Source organism: Cajanus cajan, chromosome 6, assembly GCF_000230855.2.
Source record: "Cajanus cajan strain Asha chromosome 6, NIPB_CcT2T_4, whole genome shotgun sequence".
In the NCBI taxonomy this organism is placed as follows: Eukaryota; Viridiplantae; Streptophyta; class Magnoliopsida; order Fabales; family Fabaceae; genus Cajanus; species Cajanus cajan.
The window spans coordinates 24,610,223-24,622,850 of NC_138522.1; positions in this window are offsets into that span (position 1 = coordinate 24,610,223).

Below are 12,628 nucleotides of genomic sequence, written 5' to 3' on the forward strand. Positions count from 1 at the left end.
AACCTTCATGTCTAGCCAACTCCTCTTGGCTCCTTCAATGTGTCACCTCTTGCTTTCCTAGGCATGATTCCATCACCCTAATTTTCGTTTTTCTTTTCCTTAAGGAGACAATATTTACAAAAATAACCTATAACGAGGTTTTAGATCAGATAAGATTTATAAGAGGTTAAAAGAAGGGAAGGTATAGAAATGTCACTTACAAAAGGAGAATGTTCAGTGATGAGAGGGGAAGAAACATCCACAGGATTTTTTGTCTGAACCGAAGGAGCGACGACTTTAGCTGCAGGTTCAGCAACCACCTTTGATGCAAGCTTTATGACCTTTTTCTTTGTGGGTTGATGTGGTGTGAGAGGAGGTAGCAAAGCTTTTCTTTTTAAAACCTTCCCGATGGGTTGGTTGTCCTCAGCATCAAACGTTGAGTCTTCGTCTAATTGAAGAACCATTTTTCGCTTAGCTGTTGGTGCTGCAACAGCCAATGGTTGAGCCTTTATCGGAGATGGTGATGATTGGAGCTTCCTTGTTAAACGTGTCACCGGTTTCTCTCCTCCAATCTCTTTCTTTATTCTTATGGCTACCGTGGGATAAGGGATGGTGTAGTTTATAGGAATCTTCCCCAGATTAGCCTTTCCAAAGAGGATGGGGGGTTGAATATGTATGTGTGTGAAAAAATGAATTTTAAAAACATTTTCGCAAAAAAAGCTCTTTTTTGTCCAGTAAAATAATATTAGTGAAAGTTAAACTAGAACTGCCCATGGTTAGTTTAACAAAATACTTTTGCATCTGGGATCTTATCGTCTGCTTAGGGAAAATACTTCTTAAATGAAAACCATTCTTTAGGATATCAAGTTGAACAAGTATGGTTTTCGTCTAAAGATAGTTTTAATAAATGATAAGCATTAGACGAAGTTTTCAATATATTAAATCAACCAAGTAAAGTGCGTCTGAAAAAATTAAAGTATAGTGCAAGTATTTTATACTGGTTCACTCAAATTGAGCTACGTCCAGTCTCCTTCAAATGAAGGGTTTCACTAGATATTCAATAAAGTACGAGTATTATTTGTTCAGCCTCTTCAGGCTTGCCGTGAGTATTATAGACCACCCAAGTCATGACCACTCCTAGTCCAAGTATTATCAACCACTCTTGGCTTGTCAACTTCACTTATTGACGCTAGCATTCTTTGTTCAGCCACTTCTAGCTCCCATTGAGTATTCTTGACCAACTCCTGGCCCATCGACTTCACTCATCAACGCTAATATTCTTTACTCAGCCACTTTTGGCTCTTAGTGAGTATTCTCGACCAACTCCTGGCCCATCGACTTCACTCATCAACGCTAGTATTCTTTACTCAGCCATTTCTAGCTCTCAGTGGGTATTCTCGACAAACTCCTGGCTCGTCAACTTCACTCATCAATGCTAGTATTCTTTACTCAGCTACTTCTGGCTCGTAGTGAGTATTCTTTGACAAGCCTCTCCAGGCTTTACAAGTATTCTTTCCCTAGCCTCTTCAGGCTTTACAAATGATAAGCTAAACAAATTTGGTTTGAGTGTTTAAGTTACTCTCACAGAGAGGATAGATAAGTTGGTACACTCACTAAGGTTCATGCTCCTAAGATACACTTAAAACTCGTTAGTCTACAGAGATAAATACACTATGGTACATTTGACTCTATAGGCTCTATCTCTGGTTTCGTTGTTTTGTGGGCTTGATATCACTCTTGTTAAAATGCAAAAGCCAGCCTTTCAAGGTTTGATGTAGTGATATATATATAGTTTTGTAGAATATGCCCGTTGCAAGTGTCCGTTGAAGCAGAAATATTCGTTCATGACTAGTTTGATCTTTCATTTAATACTCAAGATCTTGCATTAAATGTTTCTTCTCGTTTATAAACCTTGCGTGAAGTCTTCTTCATTTGTTAACAGCAGTGTCTGACTTTAGCTGAGACCTAGGAACCTTCATTTGGTTAGCTGTGCAGATGGATGATTTTAGATTTTGTCTTGGATGCTTCATCTTGGATTATCCCACGTCTGATACTTGTGTTGGATTTTCGTCTTTCTTGGGATCATTTTCCTTCATCTATTGTCTTTCAGTTTGATTCCTTCTTTTGTAGTGTATGAAGTGGCTCTTGTTCCATTCTTCAAAATTTACCTGTACTTATGTTTTTCTAAAACACTAACACCCTTGTTAGATATAAAAACATGTATTATATTTGTCTCATTCAAAACCTTGCTAGGAATTCCTTCGTCTGACTTAACGGAAAAAAGTTTCTCAAAGACATCAAAAACTACTAATATTGGAAAGTTGAATTCCTACGTCAGAAAGAAAGAGAAAGATCCCAGAAATCACAAAAAAAAGCATATAAGAGCTTTGAACACACCATACTTCTTTGATTCAGTCACTGATTTTTGTCTCACCTAAACAAAATGATGATAAGTAGCTTCTAATATCAGATAAGAGATGAACATCTTCACGTAAAACATTAAATGCTTGCAACAACGAGTAATTTACTCCCTCTCTAATCTTGACGAGAAGAACAGATGAAGCATCTTGAGAAGATTGCTCAACGAACATTTTCTACGAAGCTACTATAAAAGGACCAGTCTTCAAACAACAAAAAAGAGAAGAAAATCATTAAGCAACATAAATAAAAGATCAACACTTACTGAGAAATTTGCATACTACAAAGAAGCTCTTCAAATTTTTGTAGATCTTGTACATAGTTTTTTGTAGACTATTTGTTCTTAATTTTATACCATCACATCTAGAAGATACGAAGTTATCTTTGTAACTCCTTTTAAATTTATTTTTAAGGGTTCAGCCTGGAGAGAAGCTTGTTAAAGAATACTTAGTGTTTGAGCCTGAAGAGGCTTAGTTAAAAAGAATACTTGGTATTAAGCCTAGAGAGGCTTGCTGAAAGAATACTTTGATAGTTGCTTGAAGAGACAAGTCAAAGACTACTTAGGTTGGAGCCAAAAGTGACTTGTTGAAAGAATACTTGTATCTTGAAAAAGATAGTGGAACTCAATCTGGTTGGATTGAGTACTGGATGTAGTCTCTGTGTTTGAGACAAACCAGTATAAAAGATTTGTGCCCCTTCGTTTGATTACTATCCAGTACTTCGTCTGTCAAAGCTTCTATTACTTCACTACATTTTAAAAGCGCACATTTTTTTATATATACCATTTAATCCCCTTTTAGTGTGTATCCTTTTCTCCAATAGTCATGAGTTCTACTCTTCATAAGGTCAATTTTACCATAGTTTAAATAAATCTTAAATTTTCTTATCCACATCAACTTTGTGTCACTGGTTCACATTATTACTAGAATGTATCCAATGACTAAAATTGTGCAATGTTAAAAGTTAAGGAACTAAAATTACATAATTAAAAATAACAATGACCAACATTGCATATTGAAAAATGTAGAAAAACTAAACATACAAATTAACCTAAAAATATTTATCATAACATTATTCACATTATCCGGATGAAACTTAAATTTTTATTGAAAAATACAAAACAACAACTCCAAAATCATATATCTATATTTTATCCTAAACATTATTTGTTGAGATGATGGAGATCATTGAGATGTGATGGAGGACCATGGGCCATGGGCCCAACTACTAGGGCTATAGCCAAGAGGATGCATGAAGAATGGGCCAATGCTCAAGAAAAGCCCATAGTACTTTTTAGTTGGGCTTTAACTCAAGCCCATGTAGATTAGGTTTAGGCCTATTGGGCTTGTATTGTGTTTTTGGGCCTTGTATTTTGGACAAGTAGATTAGGAATTTCATTTCATTGTCATTTGAATTTAGGGTTAATTAGGTTGTCATGTGCATATCAATTTACATGTAATTAGCATTACATTTAGAGAGCATTTCGGCCATCTGCACTCATGCACATGGGGTGACCGAAATTACTTCTAAATGCATGCTAAATCACATACAAATTAAGTGGCACATGGGGTGACCGGTTGATGGAAATCTAATCCCCAAGGATCCATTTGGAAGAGGTAAGACCAAGAAAGGTGAAGGTTGATCCAAGGAGGCTCACCCATGAAGACCATTGGGCCTTTAACTAGGTCCATGGTTAGGAAGCTAGAGAAGACTTCTAAAGAGGAGGTGCTTCAAAGACCTTTGCTCATCATGAGCATTGATTATAGTTCCTCTTATTAGTCTCTTAAGTTTCCATTGTACATACTTGTATAGTTGTTTTCTTGTACCTTGTATATAGTAGATACTTGTATAGGTGTATTTTTGCCTTTGTATTTGTGAGGCACTTTATTTCCTTTTTAGTAGCTATTGTATATTGTTTCTAGGGTAGGTTACTTGGACACTTTGACTCCATTTAACCTAACTTAGAAATACATTATTTTCTTAGTTTTTCTAGTAGGAGTGGCAATAGCAAAATAGAGAGTGTCCTTAGTAAGCTAGAGAGTGCTCCTAGCAATTTAGCCAAAGGTGGTCCTAGGCTAAAATTTACATATTGGACTCATTTTACTCCTAATTTTTCATAGATTTGATTTAGCTAGGTTCCATTCACATTGAATGAACCTAACTAAACCAAATTAACCATTTTTAAACGTGATTGGAGTAAAATAAGTCCAAAAGGCCGCCCACCTAGATGTGTTCACACTTGTGTTCACACTTGGCCAAATTGCTTGGTTCTTCTCAAGCTTGGAAGCTTGAAGCACAAGCTTCTCCTTAGCTTGCTTACCAAGCAAGCTAAGTGAGTAGCTTGCACTCCAAGCCTCTAGACCATGGGTGGTTAGCTAGACCTTACCATGGTTCCTAGTGAACCATGGTTAAGACTAGCTTACTCTCCAAGCTTCCTACTCCTATATTTTCGTTTTTCCCTCTTTGTAAAACACTTTTGATGTAATTGAGATTGTATATTCTGAATAGAGTTCAGATTTCTCTCTTCCAAAAGTCCCTAAACCTCTTTGAGTTCATCCAATTCTCTTATCCCTTCATAGAAGAGTGTGGTGAGAATTGAAGGGGCTTATCTCTTCAACAAGGAGTGGCGCCTCTTGGGAGAGTTTCTCCACCAACCGTGGTGGTCTTAAGGCCTCCTCCTCCATAGGAGACCTTAACCAAGCATAGGAAGAATCAAGGAGTTCAAGGTCTAGGGAGGAGCTTGAAGGAAACTCAACATCAATCCGGGTCTCCAACAAGTTTTCCATCATTTGGTATCAAGAGCTAGGTCTCCTTGGTAAATTCGTTCCTATGCTTCTTTGTCTTGTTTTGTTCGTCCAATATCATCTTGTTATGTGTCTTTGCTGTTCTTCCATGTATTTCCTTTTTGAGTCTTGTGTTTGTGTGCCTTGAGTGGTTCTTGTGTCACAACTATAAATCTATAGAACACACTCACTTTGTCTTGCTTTTCTTGATTCATTTAAAAATTTCTTGTGAATCAATCTTTGTATATGCCCTTAGGTATTCTTTGTATGTCTTTTTAATTGTTTTAGGACTTCTTTTATCTCCCTTTGGACTCCTATAAATTCGGACTAAAAAGAAACTCCTAAAAAGAAACAAGATTACAAGCTTTTTACATTTCTTAATCTACTAGTTTTGTCTTAGAGTCATGTGTAGTTCTTTTACTTGTCATTAAATCCTTGTTGTGCCTTTTTCTTTTTGAATCTTAATGTGTTAACCTCTGTTCCTATATTGTGTCATTGCTGGTTGAACATTAAATAAATCTTAGTGTGCTCATAAAAGATTCCAATGCATGTTATTAGACCTAACATGTTCTAGAGTCAATTTTTGTGAACTTCTTTTGCTAATAGTTTCTTAGCAATTTGTGACCAGCAATTCCTAGTGTGTCTTGTTCTTGTTTTGATAAAAGAAAACAGAGGTATAAGTGTATTGAAAACGAAAATTAAAGTGTACAAAAGAAGATAACAAACTAGTACTAAAACTAGTAACATTTTGTGTTGAAATTTTTGACTAGTACACTTACACTTCTACTCTTCTTGTTCTTCTTTTCTCCACCACTTGGAAACCTCTTTATTAATTGTTTGGCCTCTGTTTGAAGTGCTTACTCTCTGTATTGAAAGAAAAGAAAGAAAGAAAAGAGACCAAAAAAGAAAAGAAAAAGAAAAGAAAACAAAAGAGAAAACCTAGAAAAAAAAAATCAAAGTGAAAACAAAACAAATTTAGTAGCACTTGGCCTTGAATTTTTGGTGTGAATTTTTGTGAGGTTTTCTTGCTGTCCAGTGGTTGGAAAAAGACTTTAAAACCTTCAAAACAATAGCACAAATTTTGTTTTAATTTTTGTAATCCATTCTAGTGCCATTCTTAGGTTTAATCCTTTTGTGTGCTAGCCTTTTGAAATTTGCCCTTATTTGTTGCTTTGTGTCTTCTTGGCTCTCTTTGTTTTGTCACACTAATTCCTATTAGAGTATAGCCTTTTCTAAATTTTGCTTTTCAGTTTTCATTCATTGGCCTCTATTCTCTCTTGTTTGGTTGCTATTCCTTGTGAGACATAATTTTTCTTCAAGCCATCACACTTGGAAGGAAGGCTTAATTGAGACATATTGGATCATCTCAAAGGAGTTTATACTTGAAGGAGATTGAGGTACACCCAACCTGAGTGAAACACCTTTGGATAGGCTAATTTGTTTGTTGTTTTGCAGCCAAGACTTGTTTTCATTTTAGGTCACAAATTAGAGACGGATTTGGAAACAAAACTAGTGACGGATTTGAAGCCATTAGTGACGGATTTGGCTAACTTGGTGAAGGCTTGGTGGAGACCAATTTGGGAAGCTTCCCCTTGACTTCAAGGCTGTTCCAAACCTGTCCTAGCTGCCCTTGGTGGAAAATTCTTCAAGAAGATTTTGTTTTGTTTAGTTTCCTTGTCTTGTAACTCATTAACCCTACCTTGGGTTAGTTTTGTTTAATTTTGCTATTGTATACAAACCTACATTTAGGAGTGGTTGTTTGGAACATTGTTTAAGTTCCACCACTTCCTAAATAGTTCTAAATAAAGTCTAATATACTCGGTTAGTACATGTGGAAGGGTCCCCAAAGGCTTTAAGTGCCATTTGGGCTTCCATTAGGACACGCCTAGCTTTATTGCTTTCATAATTCGTTTAGACTTGTGGAAGTGTCCCAAAAAGCTTCAAGTGCCACTTGGACTTCCACATTAGGACCCTACGACTAGTATATGCTTTACTTGCTTTCATTTTTACTTGTTTAGCTACTAAGTTCGTTTTAGAAGGCTTCATTTGCCTACTAGGGGTTACGTGCACACACACACAACTACTTAACTTGTTTGTGTGAAAAATTTGTTTTGTAAGAAAGGTATAAGGGGGTTTAGTAATTTCCACTTGAAAAGGCTTGGTTATTAAGTGGCTCCTTGTAGCTCACCTCCCTTGATAGTGCAACTTGTATACTTAGACCTCCAAGTACTTAGTATTACACCAAAAAGAAAAACTCTTTGTGAAAATCTTTATCACTCACTTTGCAAATTCTTTTAAAATTTGTGAAAACCTTTTCTCTTGCAAAAATGAGTGATCATTATCATGATAGTAGTGTGCATGGTAAATATTCTCCTAAGAGTCATAAAAGCACTAAAGATGAGCTTAGAAAACTTAGGGAATATATTAGGAGAAAAGAAATCAAAAAAGAAAAAAACAATGAAACCATAAAAGAGTTGTTGAATAAGCTTATGGTGGGGGGTGAGACTAGCAAACCCCATGCCAATAAGGGTCATGGACCTTCTAGGTCCCATAAACATAAATATGAAACACCATGTGAGGGTGATCTATTAATTGCCCAAAGGTTATTAACCAACCAATTAAAAGAACAAGATCAATCACAAGGAGAAAACCTTTTTCATTCTAGATGCAAAATTTTCAAGAAAACATGTTCTCTCATTGTTGATAGTGAGTCTTGTAACAATTTTGTAAGTCAACGGTTCGTTGATAAACTTAACTTAACTACTATAGCCCATCCTAAATCTTATAAACTTCAATGGCTTAATAAGGATTGTCGCCACCGGCCCGAAACGGGCTTTCGGCATTCGCGAAGGATGGTTGGACTCTTTTATTTGTTTAAAAATATGGATTGCTAGAATGACTTATTCTCAAACTGAGACCTCGTCAAACGAGCAATTTTATTAAAAGGCTCACCAATTCATGTTAATCCCAAGCGGGACCCTCCATGGATTAGCGGTTTTCATAAAAGGAAGGGTTCATGGAGTCGCCACCAATGTTTTACTCAAAACATTGGAAAAAGAGGTTTAAAGCAATCGATTCAAAAATTGACTTCGGCCATGACAACCAGAGTCGGGTAAGGGAGTCGGTTACGCGTGGGGAAGGTGTTAGCACCCCACAGCGCCCCTTTCGGGTTCCCTATGACAGATTATTTAAAAAATAATAGTGCAAAATTACAAAATTACCCTTATTTATTCTAAGCAATTATAAATTAACTATCTACATGATGACAGTTTAAATATGTACACACAGAAAGCGGTAAAAGAAGGGACTTTAAAGATATAAACCTTTGAAGCGTGCTTTTATATATCTTGATAGAAATTGGGAAGCGTTTTGGCGTTCCCTCCCTCTACAAGACCGCTCGCTCCCTCCTAAAAAATAATTTTTGACTTGGAAATCCGATGGATTTCCCTTCGACTTAGTTTGAGACTCAAGCAAAATGCTCAGAACTCAAAAACTTCGTCGGATCAACTCTCCGAGTGATTTCTAGGCAGAGCACTGCTCAAAAAAACCCAGAATACTCAAGAAGAGGGTTAAAACTCAGTCCAAAAGTGTGAAATGACGTCCCATTGACGTCATATTTATAGGGAAAAGGCTCAATACGGTCTCTGGGGGTCAATACGGTCAACATTGAAATTTTGAACTACAATACGGCCGTATTGAAGTTTAAAAAACCTCAATACGGCCGCATTGAAGTTCAGTGCAGCCGTATTGAAGTTCAGTGCTGCCGTATTGAATTCAATGCAGCCGTATTAAAGTTCAGTGCAGCCGTATTGAATTCAATGCAGCCGTATTGAAGTTCAGAAACTTCAATACGGCCGTATTGAGTTCAGTGCGGCCGTATTGAAGTTCAAAATGTTCAATACGGCCGTACTGAACCTCTGGGAGGCCGTATTGGGCTTCATTCCTCCCACTTTTCTTATTTTAGCTATTCTAAGACCTCTAAACCTACAGATAGTCATCCTATGGTCTTCTGGGAGTCCTTCCGGCTGACTTTCCTTTGGTCTTCGAGAGTCTTCCAGCCTTATTTCCGACCCGGACAATTTTAGGGGTCTACAAGGATGGACCTATAAAAGTTAAGGAACAAGTAAGTGTGCCTTTCTCCATTGGAAAATACCAAGATGAAGTTTTCTGTGATGTCATTCCAATGGATACAAGTCACATTCTACTTGGAAGGCCATGGCAACATGATAGAAAAGCCATTCATGATGGTGTTAGCAACAAAATTCGCCTAGTCCATCTAGGCAAGAAACATACTTTGATTCCTCTTACACCTTCCCAAGTGTTAGAGGATCAAAAAGTCATGAAAAAGAAATTTGAGGAAGAAAAAAGAAAGGAAAAATTAGAAAAAAAACAAAACCTCTTAAGTCTTGAGAAGGAGGGAGGGAAGGTTATAGAGTTGGAAGGAAGTGTCCCTTCCAAAGAAGTTGTTCCTAGAAGTCAATTTTCAATAAATCATGAACAACCTCTTTACCTTCTCAATACAAAAAAGACACTACTCTTGGAAAAGAGTAAGGAGGATAGTGTCTCCTCCAAAAATTTTATGCAAAAGGAAAGTCACTTTTTAATTCAAAATGATTGCAAAAAGACTTTTCTTCTTCATAAAGATTTTAGCTCTTTTCCTACTGCTGCCACAACCTTAGAGCTTAAGATCCACAATCTAAATATTTTTGAAAATAATGGATCTCAAGTTCTTAGTCTTGTGAAGAAGAAGTGGACTTCCCCTAGTTCTACTTCTTATGCTACTACTTTGGTGGTGCCCAAAGTAGACAGCCATTGTCTATTTAGGACTTCTCTTACTTTAGTTGTTCTAATAAAGCACCCAACCTTTGGTTTATATTGTTTATTAGATACATCTCATAGTGTCTTATTTTCTACTTTTGATCTTAAGGGAAGTTCAAACTTCTTTGAACTTAATTTTACTACTTCCCTTCAAGACCAAATTAGATTCTATGACTTTTCTAAACTCTTTACACCCTCTTCCATGATGTATCTAACATATAATATGATCAAGGGTTGTCTAGGTAGTTTCCTTATTATATTCACTTTGTTTTCTTGTAGAAGCCTAGGTTACCACATAGGGTACTTTAGGCAAGATATCTTAGTATATAGGACTACTTCATTAGTTTCTTATAGTTTTAGTACTTTAACATCTTTTGGATTTAGTTTTACAGTTAGACTACACTATAGTGAGGATCCTATTCTTATGCTTAGAGAACCCATCCATCCAAGTCTAAGAACCCTTGGTAGTACTATAGAAGGGATTCCTCATAGGGTGCACTTTCCACATGTATTATATGCATATTTTATTACTAATGCTTTGCTTCTTATTTTTGTAGGTGATGCTATCCTTGTGGAAGGACCACGGGATTTGAGGACAAATCCTTTCGAAGGGGGAGGGTATGATGGAAATCTAATCCCCAAGGATCCATTTGGAAGAGGTAAGACCAAGAAAGGTGAAGGTTGATCCAAGGAGGCTCACCCATGAAGACCATTGGGCCTTTAACTAGGTCCATGGTTAGGAAGCTAGAGAAGACTTCTAAAGAGGAGGTGCTTCAAAGACCTTTGCTCATCATGAGCATTGATTATAGTTCCTCTTATTAGTCTCTTAAGTTTCCATTGTACATACTTGTATAGTTGTTTTCTTGTACCTTGTATATAGTAGATACTTGTATAGGTGTATTTTTGCCTTTGTATTTGTGAGGCACTTTATTTCCTTTTTAGTAGCTATTGTATATTGTTTCTAGGGTAGGTTACTTGGACACTTTGACTCCATTTAACCTAACTTAGAAATACATTATTTTCTTAGTTTTTCTAGTAGGAGTGGCAATAGCAAAATAGAGAGTGTCCTTAGTAAGCTAGAGAGTGCTCCTAGCAATTTAGCCAAAGGTGGTCCTAGGCTAAAATTTACATATTGGACTCATTTTACTCCTAATTTTTCATAGATTTGATTTAGCTAGGTTCCATTCACATTGAATGAACCTAACTAAACCAAATTAACCATTTTTAAACGTGATTGGAGTAAAATAAGTCCAAAAGGCCGCCCACCTAGATGTGTTCGCACTTGTGTTCACACTTGGCCAAATTGCTTGGTTCTTCTCAAGCTTGGAAGCTTGAAGCACAAGCTTCTCCTTAGCTTGCTTACCAAGCAAGCTAAGTGAGTAGCTTGCACTCCAAGCCTCTAGACCATGGGTGGTTAGCTAGACCTTACCATGGTTCCTAGTGAACCATGGTTAAGACTAGCTTACTCTCCAAGCTTCCTACTCCTATATTTTCGTTTTTCCCTCTTTGTAAAACACTTTTGATGTAATTGAGATTGTATATTCTGAATAGAGTTCAGATTTCTCTCTTCCAAAAGTCCCTAAACCTCTTTGAGTTCATCCAATTCTCTTATCCCTTCATAGAAGAGTGTGGTGAGAATTGAAGGGGCTTATCTCTTCAACAAGGAGTGGCGCCTCTTGGGAGAGTTTCTCCACCAACCGTGGTGGTCTTAAGGCCTCCTCCTCCATAGGAGACCTTAACCAAGCATAGGAAGAATCAAGGAGTTCAAGGTCTAGGGAGGAGCTTGAAGGAAACTCAACATCAATCCGGGTCTCCAACAAGTTTTCCATCACCGGTCTTGGCACCAAAATTTGAATTTAAACATTCAAATTTTGGCGCCTAAGGTTAGTTAAACCATACCTTAGTTTAACTTAACCTTAGGTTAAGCCTAGCTTGTCACACACACTTCCTAATGCCTATAAGTTCATTATGGCCGGATCATGTAGACACTTTGGCATTCTATGAGAATTCATTCATTGAATATTTCTCTTACCGAAGTCACCTTAGGAGAAACCTTTCTCCATTTCTACTTGAGTCTCTCTCTTTGTAGAGCTAGGCTTGCCATTCTTCTTTCCGAGACTTGTAGCTCAATCTAGCCTACATTTGCTTCTCCATTGTAGCTTCAATTCCTTGCGTCAATCATCAAGGATCCGTGGAGGAGTTGTGTTCAAGGATTCATGGAGTTTTTCCTCATGAAGGCTCCATAAAGTCGTATCTAGAGCAAGTTTTCATCAAGTGATAAGTTGCTAATCTTTTGGTGATTGTGTTTTTGTCTTTGATCCGTTCAAATCTTGTTGAATTGTCTTGTTTGAAGTCTCTTCACTAGATCTAATTTCTTCTCATCTAAATTGATAGATCTAGTTTTTGTTGCTTCTTGATTCATATATGTTTGTTTTTGTTCATATCCTATGAATCATATGTCTAAATGTGCTTTAGGATTCAGCTCATGTGCTTTTTCTTTTCTTTGAGTCTTGCTTCAATTTTTCGGTCATATGCTTTATTTCGAGTCTTTTGAATTTTTGAATCTCTTTCAATATGTCTAGTGTCATGTTTAGCCATTTATATGTCATATGCTATTCATTTTGATTGCA